Here is a 12461-nt window from a genome sequence, read left to right as displayed (position 1 = left end):
GGGACTTGACTTTTCTAGATATCTATGTCAAATTGAATGATGATCTTTTGGGGTCCTACACATATGGGTGTGGAAGGGTCTCATAAGATCATTACTTTATATATATATATATATATATATATATATATATATATATATATATATATATATATATATATATATATATATATATATATATATATATACACTAAAGCAAAATTTAATGGCTTATGAAATGCTGAATGGGTGAGAGAGAGAGAGAGAGAGAGAGAATGAGAATGTCAATCACCGAAGCTATATAACCGAACCTATGAACCTAAACTGAGATGACATGTTTAATCTAATGTAACTCTGCTTTTATATATAGTATAAATAACTCATTTCGTCGAACTATGGTCAATTAAGGGCAATGCTTTTATTTACCATGCTAAACTATGATTATATATTTGGGGTTCGACGTTTATAGCATTTAGTGCCCTTTTAATTGGGAATAATTCATTTTGTCCCAAACTATGATCAATTAAGGGCAACATGCTTTCATTTACTCACACGTTCTTGCCAGGTACCTTTTGGGAGTGTTGATAAATTGCACAAGATGGAAAGAGTTAACAAGGCAGGCGATGGCCAGGCTACCCAGCCTGAAAGAACCCGGGCCAGGGATGCAAAATTTATCCAGAGGCCTGGGGATTGAGCCTAGGCAAAGGCAAGCCTAGACCATAGGGCTTCGCACGACTGATTTGTTTTCCAAAAAAAAAAGAAAAGAAAATCTATTAGGCCCATTGGCTTAATTTAGTGATGGCCCTAAAACAATCTATAAGTTTACATGATGCACAAATTCTGTTTCATTTAAAACCTAAAAGGAGGAATAAGTCAGCAATGTAGAACAAGTCACAAAGCAAAATTTTGAAACTTCTACATTTAGTACAAGTTGTACTATTTGTAAGTACAACCCTACAAATTCGTATGTGCATGTGATCCTTATCAAATCATACTGGAATCCTATAAAATACCGACCAAACTTGGATAAATAATTCGATGATACCCTAGGGACAAGTGAAATTTTAGGAGCAAAGTGGTTATAAGCAATAGATGTAAAGTATATATGTGTCTGTGTGTGTGTGCGTGCTCATGCATGATTGTAAGTGTGTGCGTGCGTGCTCATGCATGATTGTGTGTATGTACGGTATATATGTGGAAAACTTTATATGATGCATTAATCTTATCCTATAGAAGTATCGTACCTTAAAAGTCTATCGAAAAAGGTTAATACGAAGCTAAAAAATATTTCAATTGATTATCTTAACCTCAAGATTCATGGATATAAAAAAAGACTATAATGTCAAGTCCTAAATATAGTGCATCTTATACACATTATCTAGACTGTCTTTTTTTAAGATTTTCAATTGTTTATATATTTGCTCAATCTGCATTATTTTTAGAGCTTTAAATTTCATAATTAGGAGTAGGTATAATTTTCAAGCAATCACATGTATTTCTAATAATAGCTCCAACATGAGCTATTGCCATTTATTTGTGCATCTCCTGGGTCGACCCTATTAAAGCGTGCCTCTTTTTATACATGAGAAAGGCCATGGGACACTAGTTTGCAAGGGCTTGACTAGGAAAAGAGGGCATGGATAGAAGTTGAAGATGGTTTCATTTTCTAGAGTTGTTGTTGATAGCAAGTTTGTGGAGGATACCAGTTTTAGAACAAATTCGGTGGTTGTGGGATCATTTTCTCCTCCATTTAATAATGTTTTTGGACTAGGGGACTAGGCTAGGAGGGGATGGGGTCTATCCTATTTGCCGGAAGTTCATTCTCTAGGAGTTAATTAGGTGATTTTTTTTCTTAGATTTGTTGATGAGGTTAATTTTGTGTTCCTTAATAGATTTGTCCAAGTTCGTGGTAAACTTCAATCTCTGGATTCTTGGTGTCCTTCGGTTCATGGGTCTCTAGCTGATAAGGAATGTGTTTAAGTTAGAATTTGGGGCATCCCATTACATGCTTGGAAACTTGCCATCTCCCAAAAATTGGCAAATGTTTGCGACTCATATTGTGATATTGATTGGGAGATGCTGAAAGTGGGTCCCATTAATTGATTCGGTCATAGATGATTGCAATCATAAAGCTGATAAGTCGGTCTCAGTTTCTGATTGTGATCAGCCTATAATAGATGATGGTTAGACGGCGGTTGGCCACAAGAAAAAAAAGTATCTGAACCATTTTGGTGTTGGTACTAAGGTTCAGAGGCACATTACGAATTTCCAATCCCACCTTTTGTTGTTGAAGAACATACGTGAAGGTCCTATGGGTTCAAATATTTTGAAATTCAAAAACATTTGGGTTCAGGTGGGCCACTTTCCTATCAATTCTTTTAACTATCTCTTACTGTCAAAGTATTCAAAAATTTGGAGTAAGCGGCCTTTAGTTGCTGATGGTGCTCCTTAAGGTACACCAAAGCTTGCTTATACAAAAAGGGGGGTAAAGCATCAAATCCATCTTTTTTGGGAAGGCAGCCACTTCACCACCACGTATCGATCCTTTGGCGTTGGAAAATGATCCTTGGCAATATTCTAGGTATTGTGCTGATTTGCCAGATTTTATGGTGTGGGAGTCTTTCTCTCTCTCATTGCCCTCAACTAGTTCCGCCCAAGTCTGATAAGGTTCGATGCAATCATCTTCCATTGTCGGTAAAGCCTTTCTTTCTGATGGTTTTTCTCTGGTTGTGTGCTTCTTCAAAAATGAGGTTCCTCCCCGTTCGATGGAGGCCGGTTGGGATCAGCCAATTAATGTGATCCCTCAACGCAAGCCATTACTTCTCTATTTTGTCAATGAAGCAACAGTTTTAGGTGTTGGACAGATTCAACAGGTGGTTAATGATGGCATGGTAAATATGGATTAGGTTCAATGAAGATGTTGTGGTGGACATCAGTAGTGACTCCTTTAGCTCGAGCGATGTTCATGATGCTGAAGTGGTATTTGAAGACAAGGACGATATTGGTTCCTTCATAGAGGGGCCAGGTTCTTCTTCTCACCTTTAATGTTTATTTTATTATGGATTGTTAGATGTTTGGGTGCTACTAGACGTAGGAATGACATTAAACTTTTAATTCAAAAGTATAGACCTGATATTGTAATTTTGCAATAAACTAAGTCTATTGCTCCTAATTTTTCTATAGTTAAGGAGATTTGGGGTCATGGGGTAGTTAAGTTTGAGGGAGTTGATGCTATAGGGACCTATAGGGATTTATGGATTCTTTGGGATCCTCTTACTCTTCATGGTTTGAAAGTTTTGAGAAGGGATATATTTTTTGCTATCTTTTTTCAGGGGATTGCTTTTGGGATTTCTTGGGGACTTGTTAATGTCTATGGTCCTATTATACCTGCTCTCAATGAAGACTTTTTAAATTCTTGGGATGATGTTTTGCTCTCTCATAATTTGCCTATCTATTTTAATTTCATGCGTTGGCTGGATGAAACCTCTTCGAATATACCCATCAATTCTATGATGCGCATGTTTAATTCCTTTATTGAGCGCTTTCAGTTGTTTGATCCATCTCTTGCGGACGCCAAATTTACTCAGTCCAAAAACTATGAAGCTAATTTGATAATATCTAAGTTGGATCGATTTCTGGTGACTTAGGATTGGATGGAAGCCTTCCCTTTGGCATCTATAAAAGCATTACCAAGACTTTCATCTAATCACATTCCATTACTGCTTAATACAAATTTAATCAGTGGTGGAAGGAAGTTGTTTAGGTTGGAGCTGGGTTAGTTAGATGAACCCGGGGTGGTTGATTTAATAAAATCCACTGGGGAAAATTCAATTAGCTTTGGTTCGGTTGATTTTCAGCTTCATAAAAAACTCCTAAATGTTAAGCATAAATTGTTAGCATGAAAAACTGAGAACTAGTTATCTCTTAAAACCAAAATCGACCAAGTCCTTCTTGATATCCAGAGCTAGGATTATGATGTTCAATAGACGGGTCTCATTTCTGAGGTTGACATGGCTAATAGAAATAAACTGTTGTCCTCTTTGGATGAATTATTTAGGCCGGAAGAGATATATTAGAAACAGAGATCTAGGGTGAAATGGCTTGGAGAAGAGGATTGTAATACTAAGTTTTTTCATGCAACTACATGTGCTCGAATTATATTTGGGGTCTAGTGATTCCTGGTGTTGCTGAAGATGATAATATTGCATGGGAGACTAGTATTATTTCTCATTTTCATAAAGTTTTTTCTACAGAAATTCCCTATACGCCTAAGCTAGATGGCTTAGCTTTTCATATAATGCCTCTGCAGTTGCTGATAACCTTGAAATTGGGGTATCGATGGAAGAATTAAAGAGACTTATGTTTAAACTTCCTAGGGATAAGTCCCCTGGACTAGATGGCTTCTTGTTATTCTTTTTTTAGCGGTTTTGGCCGATGGTTAAGCTGGAGTTATTAGGGGTTTTATGGAGATAAGGGAATTCGTTAAAGGTCTCAATGCTACTTTTATAACATTAATCCGTAAGAGACCTGTCATTTATTCTTTTTCTGATATTAGACCCATCAGTCTCCTTACTAGCCTTTATAAAATTGTCGTCAAAATTCTAGTAGAGAGTTTGAAGACTGTCATTCCTTTGCTTGTCGGTGATACCCAGTCAGCCTTTATTCAAAATAGATTGATTTCTGATCATGTGCTCATTGCCCAAGAGTGTATGTTGTTAAGCAGGGAACCATGTGTGGTGATTAAGTTGGATATAGAGAAAGCTTATAATAAAGTTGAGTGGTGTATCATATTGGAGATTATGAAAAATATGGGCTTTGGCTCTAAATGGAGAAGTTGGATTTTTTATTGTCATTCGACGCCACATTTTTCTATCCTTATTAATGGAAGCCCAAAATGTTGTTTTTAAGGCTTCTAGGGGCTTTAGACAGGGAGACCCTTTATCACCCTTTCTTTTCACCATGTATGTAGAATGCTTCAGCAAAATGATTTGTAAAACCCTAGTGGATAGGGGGAATTTTACAAGCTTTAAGGTTGCTCAGAATGACATGCGAATCTCTCATCTTCAATATGCTGATGATGCCCAAGTCAATAATTTTGAGAGATTCGTGATTTGTTGTGATGTATTAATGAGCTTGAAGGTTAATTTTGAAAAAACATAAATGATCGGGGTGAATTGTGACGATGAGGTGGTTTGAGATCTAGCTTTGAAACTTGGGTGTAGGGTAGAGTAAGGTGGATGTGTTTCCATTCATATATTTGAGTTTACATATCTTAGATGGAAACCTACCCATTGCTGCATGGAATAATGTTATACAAAGAGTGCAATTTAAGGTAGATATTTGAAAGCCTAAGTACGTATCCTTGCTGCATATGCCAAGGGTTGTGGCGAGGCATATTGAATTCATGATGCGCAATTTCTTATGCGGCTCTTTTGGAAAAGAAAGGAAATATCAGTTTATTAAGAGGGATAAGGTGTGTACACCAAAGGGTGAAAGGGGTCTGGGACTGAGAAGATTGCCGCTAATGAGTGCTACACTTTTGTGTAAATAGTGGTGGAGAAGTATTTATTGTAAAGAGTAGCTTTGGTGTAAAGTGCTTCTGTCTAAATATGACGTGGATAGTTTTGGTATGTAGATTAATAGAGGAGATAGAATGGATAATACTTCCTTTCTTTGGAGATATATTTATGCTTTCAAATAGGTGGTGGATCGCAATGTTAAGTAGTTGGCTTGTTCGGGGGCTTTGGTAGCATTCTGGCACCATAAGTGGTTGGGAGATTTACCCTTAAAATATGTTTATCCTCTTTTATTTGAAAAAGTCAGTTCTCCCCAAGCTACGACAGTAGATTTAGTGGAAGTTAGAGGTGATAAGGTTAGTTGGAACATCACCTTCCCTTATGATAGAATTCAAAGTTATCTTTATCTGCCGCTTATCAACATTTGCATGACCTTGAGTAGACATTTATCAGGCAGCAGCATTATGAGGATGAATTGGTGTGGGAAATAGAAAATAATGAGCATTTTTTTTGTCAAATTTGAGTACAAACTACTCTTTTTTTATAGAGTGCAATGAAATCTTCCTAAGATTTTGTGGAATTGGAGATGACATCTTCCTCATAAAGTGCAAGTTTTCCTTTAGTTAGCGGCTCAAGATTAAGTTATTACCGTTGATAATCTGATTAAGAGAGGGAAGATAATCACGAATATGTGCTTAATGTGTAAGGAAAATGGCAAGACTGTGGCATACTTGTTTATTCATTGCTCATTCATATCCAAAATTTGGTGGTAGTTTTTCAAATGATGGGGATAAATCTAACTTTTACCACAATATGTTTTGGATTTGATAACTCAAATGGAGGTGCCTTTACTGAAAATTGGTGGATATATTTGGAAGATTTTATGAGGAGTTATCTTGTAGGAAGTTTGGTTAGAGAGGAATCGAAGAACATTTGAAGGGGTGGTTTGTTGCTTTGATAGGGTGTTAAACAACATCAGACTATCTCTATGGTCTTGAATGCCCGTTACTAAGGAAGGAAGGGGAATATCTAAGATTGATGTTATGATTAATCTTTCTAATCTATTTCAATTGGATGTCCTAAGAATTAGACCATGAGCTAGATAGAAGCAACTAAACCAAGGTGTTTTCAAGTTGAATTTTGATGGTAGCTCTTTGAGCAACCCAGGCCTAGCTGGATTCGGTGGAGTGGTCCGTGATTGGCAAGGAAATATAATAGTTGTAAATGCTAGTCCGTGTTATCTTCCATGGTTTGAAATTATTGATGGCCAGAAATTTTGGAGGTGGATTCATTATTGAAGGGGATTCCCTGAATGTTATTAAATGGTGTAAGAAAGAGCAATGTTTCCCTTGTCAAATTAAATTGATCGGTTTGCAAATCTTTGATTTGATGTCATTTTTGACTATATCCCTAGCACATGTGTATAAGGAGGTAAATGATGTGGCTGACTTATTGGCTAAGAGAGGAGTGGATTTGGATTCTTTTGTGATCACGACTCCCTGATGTAAGTTGCATATATTATAAATAAATTTTGAATTTTGTCAAAAAAAGAAAAAGAAAAAAAAGGAGGGAGTGTTGGACTAACACTCTTCTTACACCATCTTTGGTTGCTATGGAACTTTAAGTTCCCAAGTTGTTTATTACTTATAAAAAAAATACAAAATTCCTATAGATACCTCACATAAAAAAATATCTAGTTCGAAATATGAAATTCCAAAATAGACGTATTTAAAAAGAATAAAAAAACTCATGCATAATAAATATGCGCATAAAATATAAAGGGATAATAAGCATAAAATATAAAATAAAAGGATAATTCTATTTTTTAAATACTAAGAATAAAGGATATTTACAAAACTTTTCCTAACATATTTTTTCCCAAACCCAACTTTTTTAACTAATACCCCCCCCCAATAGAAAGAAAGGTGAAATAAAGACAAAATTACCATCCCTTTTATTTTTTACCCTAAAACCATCTCTCTCACGATTTTTTTACCCTAAAACCATTTCATTTTTCCCCACAATTTTCCCTCTCCCTCTCCACGAATTTTCCCCGTTCCCTCTCTACAGGGCTCATGATTTTCCTATTCGTGTCTCCACCAAGCTCATGATTTTCCCTCTCTCTCTACTAAGGGCTCACGATTGTTCGCTTTCTCTCTAGCAAGGCACAACGTGAAGCCGTTCTCTCTCTACCGGGGCACAAGAGCATATTTTCTCTCTAGTTGGGCACAATACGAGGGTCGTTTCGCTCTCTTGTGAGGCATAACACGAGCTCTTCTCTATCTCTTTCTACCAAGGCCCCCACTCATTGTCCCTCACGATCTACTTTTTTACTCTTCCTCTCTCTTTACCAAGGCCCCACTCACTCTCTCTACTGAGGCCAAAACTCATTTTTTCTCTCAATCTCTCTTTCTACCAAGGTCCCATAGAGCACTACATTTCTCTCCTTCTCTCTCTACAATCAAAGGTCCCACAACTCTGTCACTGTCTCTAGGAAGGTCCAAATTGTCGATGCCAAAAGTACCGATACCTAGTTATGGTTTATGAAATCTCTAAAGATTGTTATTGGGAAGGATCGTAAAATCACTTTTTTGTTAGATAGACACCCTGGGTTAGTTGATACTGCATGTCATGTTTTTGAGAATGCTCATCATGCCTTCTGTGAGAGTCATTTAGCGAATAATTTCAAGAAAGAAGAAAAACACATATCTATGATGTTAAGAAGGCGGTTGTATGTACTTTTATCAGAGCATTTATAGCATATAGGCAGCAAGAGTATTTTGATAAGATAATGGAAATTAGATCACTTTCTGAAGACGCATTCAAGTGGTTCATGTAAGCATCACCAAACCATTGGGCAACATCACAGTTCAGGGGTAATTGATATGACCAAGTAACAACCAATGTGGCTGAGTCATATAACAAGTGGTTTCTAGAAGCACGAGATATGTCAACTATCCAATGCGTTGACTTGATTAGGAGACAAATCATAGAACTAATGACCACTCACATATCTTAAAAGCTGAAACCTGGACTACAACACTTACCTCGAAAGCTCAAAACGAACTAAGAAATATCATAAAGTAATCCCTTTTCGTGAGGGTCACTGTGGCATCAAATGGAGCAGTGTGTGAAGCAAGGGTGATTGCAGAAATTATAAGGTAAATATTATTGCATGAGAATGTGAATGCCGAGGTTGACAAATAACATGTTTGCCTTGCAAGCATGCTAGTAAAGCTCTTCAAGGAATGAATAGGGATCATGTTGACTATTGTGAATAATATTCCACAATTGCAAATTCCATAAAACATATTCCATAGCTATCATGCCAGTTACCTTGATCGGCTTGTTTGGGCATAGTTTACATGGACAACTTCCTTCAGAGGGAGTACGAGTGCTTCCACCTCACTCAAGGCACCCCCCTTGTCGACCTTAAAAGAAACACATTGATTCGCAAGAAGTACCTGTGCTACTTATTCATTATAGTTGGTACAAAGGAACTGGTCATAACAAGGCAACATGTAAAGCACCCACTTGAAGGCATATACTTGTATTTATCTTCTTTATTATGTATTTTTAATTTGTAGTACCCACTTATAGGAAATTTTGTTATTACATATATTAATGGTGTTTGTTTTTAGTATTTGTTCCACGTATGTTAATTTCGCGCTTTTGGGGCACACGTACTTATGTTTGTTTATTTTATTATTCTTGTTTTTATTAGTACATATATTATTCTCTTTTTGCCAATTCATATGTACATATTATCTTAATTGATGTGATGTGCACATGTAAAAATCTGATAATATAAATAGATTTAGCGATGCAAGACTCAGAATAGTCAAGAGGAACAAGGGGCCCATCTACTTCGTCCGAGCATATGGAAAATGTATGATAGTCTATTTACTTTAGTTCATGTTTACATTAATTAGGACATTATTATATTGTTGATAAGAATTATTATTTCTTATTGAACTTCATTTTAGAAGAAATAAAATTTTTGTATTAATGAATCAACTAAGACCGTAGGAAAATGGGAGCTAGATCCACGACATGTAGCTTTGGTTGAAAAGACCAAATTGATCTCCTTGATAGACATTGGGGTCTCCCATATGGATTGCAGTCTATTGATGGTCTTTATAACGAAAGAGTGCAAGGTGACAAATACTGCACATTTAACTGTTGATGAGATGACTCCAACCCTATACGATATGTACTATACATTAAGGATACCTGTGACAGGTGAGTTTGTAACATGCATTAGACCTAAAGACCACATCACTTGCATCATGGAGTATTTGGGAGATTAACCTAAAGGTGATAGGTTGAACCGTTTTAAATATACTTGGTTGAGGATGAAATCTTGGCAACTACCAAAAAAGCCTACCAAATTAAAATTGTTTCAACATACTCAAACTTATCTCCTTTATTTAGTCAGCACAACTATATTTGCCGACGCATCTCAAGGATTGACGCTTACAAGTTATCTACAACTGTTTCGAGATCTTGATGAGACATGGAAGTATACATGGGGTGCAAAAGCGCTTGCCTTCTTGCATCGTTCATTATCTAAGGTCATGGACAGGGATACACATTTTAATGGATCAGCAACACTACTACAAGTAATTTTCACTATTTTTGTAGTCAATATTTAGATATTTATAATTTCTTTGGCTTCAAACTAATTGCTTCTAGCTTTTTTTTTTCACATTCTAACTATTTTTTTTGTAGTGTCGGATCTATGAGCATTTTCCAGCTCTAGGAACCAAGCCTATAATTATCACCATAGAAATGCATAGAGCTTGCAAGCGGAAGATACAATCACATAGCAAAGACCCATTAACAACATTTGATGACATCTCCATTGACATGATTAGTGATTTACTTGTGTGATTATGTAATTGAAAGGTAATTTATCAAATGCAAATACAAGCATGGTTGGTGGTTTGCTTGGGTGCTTATATAATTGTAGGTAATATATTTAAGGCAAATACAAATAATTGTGATTATTGTGCTATGTTTTTGTTGTAGGTGACTTAACAACCATATGAGGAATACAACCCATTAGATACACTCAATAAAGAAAATGCGTTGTGCCAATCATGTCCGATAAGTTTCCACATTGCAGAGTACTATATGTCTAATCGTGTACTACTGCAATATGGGAAGATACAAGTGTTTCCTATTGGGCCACCTAAGTGGGATAGGAGGGAAAATGTCGATTTACACCCCACAAGTTGGATTGACGAGTTGAGTAGTGAGATAAGCAACTGGTGGCAACGAGAACGTAATGTTGTCAAGGTAGACGTAGATAAATATGGTGGAATGCCTACAAATGAATATATGACCTAGTACAGCATATTCACCCATAGATATAGAAATACGCCTATGTGCCCCCCTCACAGTCGCAATCAAATGTGCGCCCCCGTCGCAGGCCATGATGATAGAAATACTCCCATGTCCCCCCCCCCCCTCGCAGGCCATGATGACTAGAGGAGATTGATATATTATCTAATTTATGTATTTTATTGTTTATTGAATTAATATGTATTCAAAATAATTATCTATTTTGTTTTTTATTATCTATTTGCAGTGATTAATCTGTATAAGGATGTTACAAGCAGCACTTAGTGGTGAAGTATGAGCAGGGGAATCCAGACGTTATGTACAGGCGACCCATGATTTGCTATTGCATAACACTCCTATGGAGACAGATGTCGAGGAGATGGTGGAGGGAGATGGTAGAAGCGAGAGCGAAGAGAAAAATGGTGGAGATGCTGAAAGCGAAAGCGAGGAGGGAGATAGCGGAAATGAGGAAATCGAGACAAAGGAGGGAGATGGTGGATTTGAGGAAATCGAGACTGAGGAGGTAGATGGTGGAGATGAGAAAAGAGAGAGCGATACCGATGAAAAAAATGAGATGAGAACAAAGAGCAAAAATGACAAGAGAAAAAACCATCAGATTAAAGTTGTGCTGACCTTGCATGAGGAATCAAGGAGGAGGGAGATGTCCAGGAGGAAAGAACTAGGGAGGAACCAGTTGTAAAGGGAAAGAGTATTACAAGCTGGCCAAAAAAATAGTTGAGGCGAAGAAAATTATTGCCATGCGTTTTTTAGATAATACCCAAATATGTAATTTGAAAAGTGACTAATGCAAGTTGCAAAAGCTATGAACCTTTTTTTGAAATGTATTTTTCAATTGATATGTATTTTTGAGTTTGATATATATGTTTGAAACATATGTTAAGTAGTGAGATTCAAAGACTGAAATGTCCATTCTTTTTGTACAATTGAAGAAACTCTATCATAGGAGCCAGCTAATGAAATGTCCATTCTTTTTGTTAGCATGTAAATGCTACGAACTTTTTTTAAGAGATATTTTTAAATTGATATATATTTTTTAGTTTGATATGTATGTTTGAAACATATGTTAAGTAGTGAGATTCAAAGAGTGAAATATCCATTCGTTTTGTACAATTGAATCTACTCTATCATAGCATCCAGCTAATGAAATGTCCATTCTTTTTGTTATGAATGCAATTGCTTCATATCTTCTCATGGCAATATGAAGGGCCAATTCGACACTTCAAGCAGCCAGTTCGACAGTTCCAAGAGGCAGTCCGGAACTGAACACCGGTCTAGCATTTGAAAGGGGCAGTCCGACACTAAATTTTGGTACGATCCTGCGTTTGGAAGGGGCAGTCAGGCATTGAAGTCACTGGAATTGGCCTAGTTCGGGGTTTCGAATGGGCAATCTGGCACTTTAAGCGGCTAGTCTGGCAGTTCCAGGAGGCAGTCCGGCACTGAGGTCACTGCAATTCATCAGTCTGACATTTGGAAGGCGCAGTCTGGCACTGAAGTCACTGTAAATGGTACGGTCAGGCATTTGGAAGGGGCAGACCGACACTGAAGTCATTGGAATTGGCCCGGTCAAGCGTTTCAATGGGGCAGTTCGACACTTCAAGCGGC

At 36.9% G+C, this 12461-nt stretch overlaps 1 long non-coding RNA gene across 1 annotated transcript; it reads left to right on the top strand.

Annotated features, from left to right (window-relative positions):
* Nucleotides 1-1026: 1026 nt before the first annotated feature.
* On the top strand, nucleotides 1027-11746 carry LOC148782413 (uncharacterized). Its single transcript, XR_016053511.1, has 2 exons — nucleotides 1027-3001; nucleotides 11086-11746. It is a non-coding gene; the product is annotated as an uncharacterized LOC148782413 (long non-coding RNA).
* Nucleotides 11747-12461: the final 715 nt, after the last annotated feature.

This window comes from Amborella trichopoda, chromosome 4, assembly GCF_054954075.1.
Source record: "Amborella trichopoda isolate Santa Cruz 75 chromosome 4, AtrichopodaSantaCruz75HAP2 v2.0, whole genome shotgun sequence".
NCBI lineage: Eukaryota > Viridiplantae > Streptophyta > Magnoliopsida > Amborellales > Amborellaceae > Amborella > Amborella trichopoda.
Note: the sequence above shows the minus strand (reverse complement) of the source record. Positions and strands in the feature narration are given on the sequence as shown.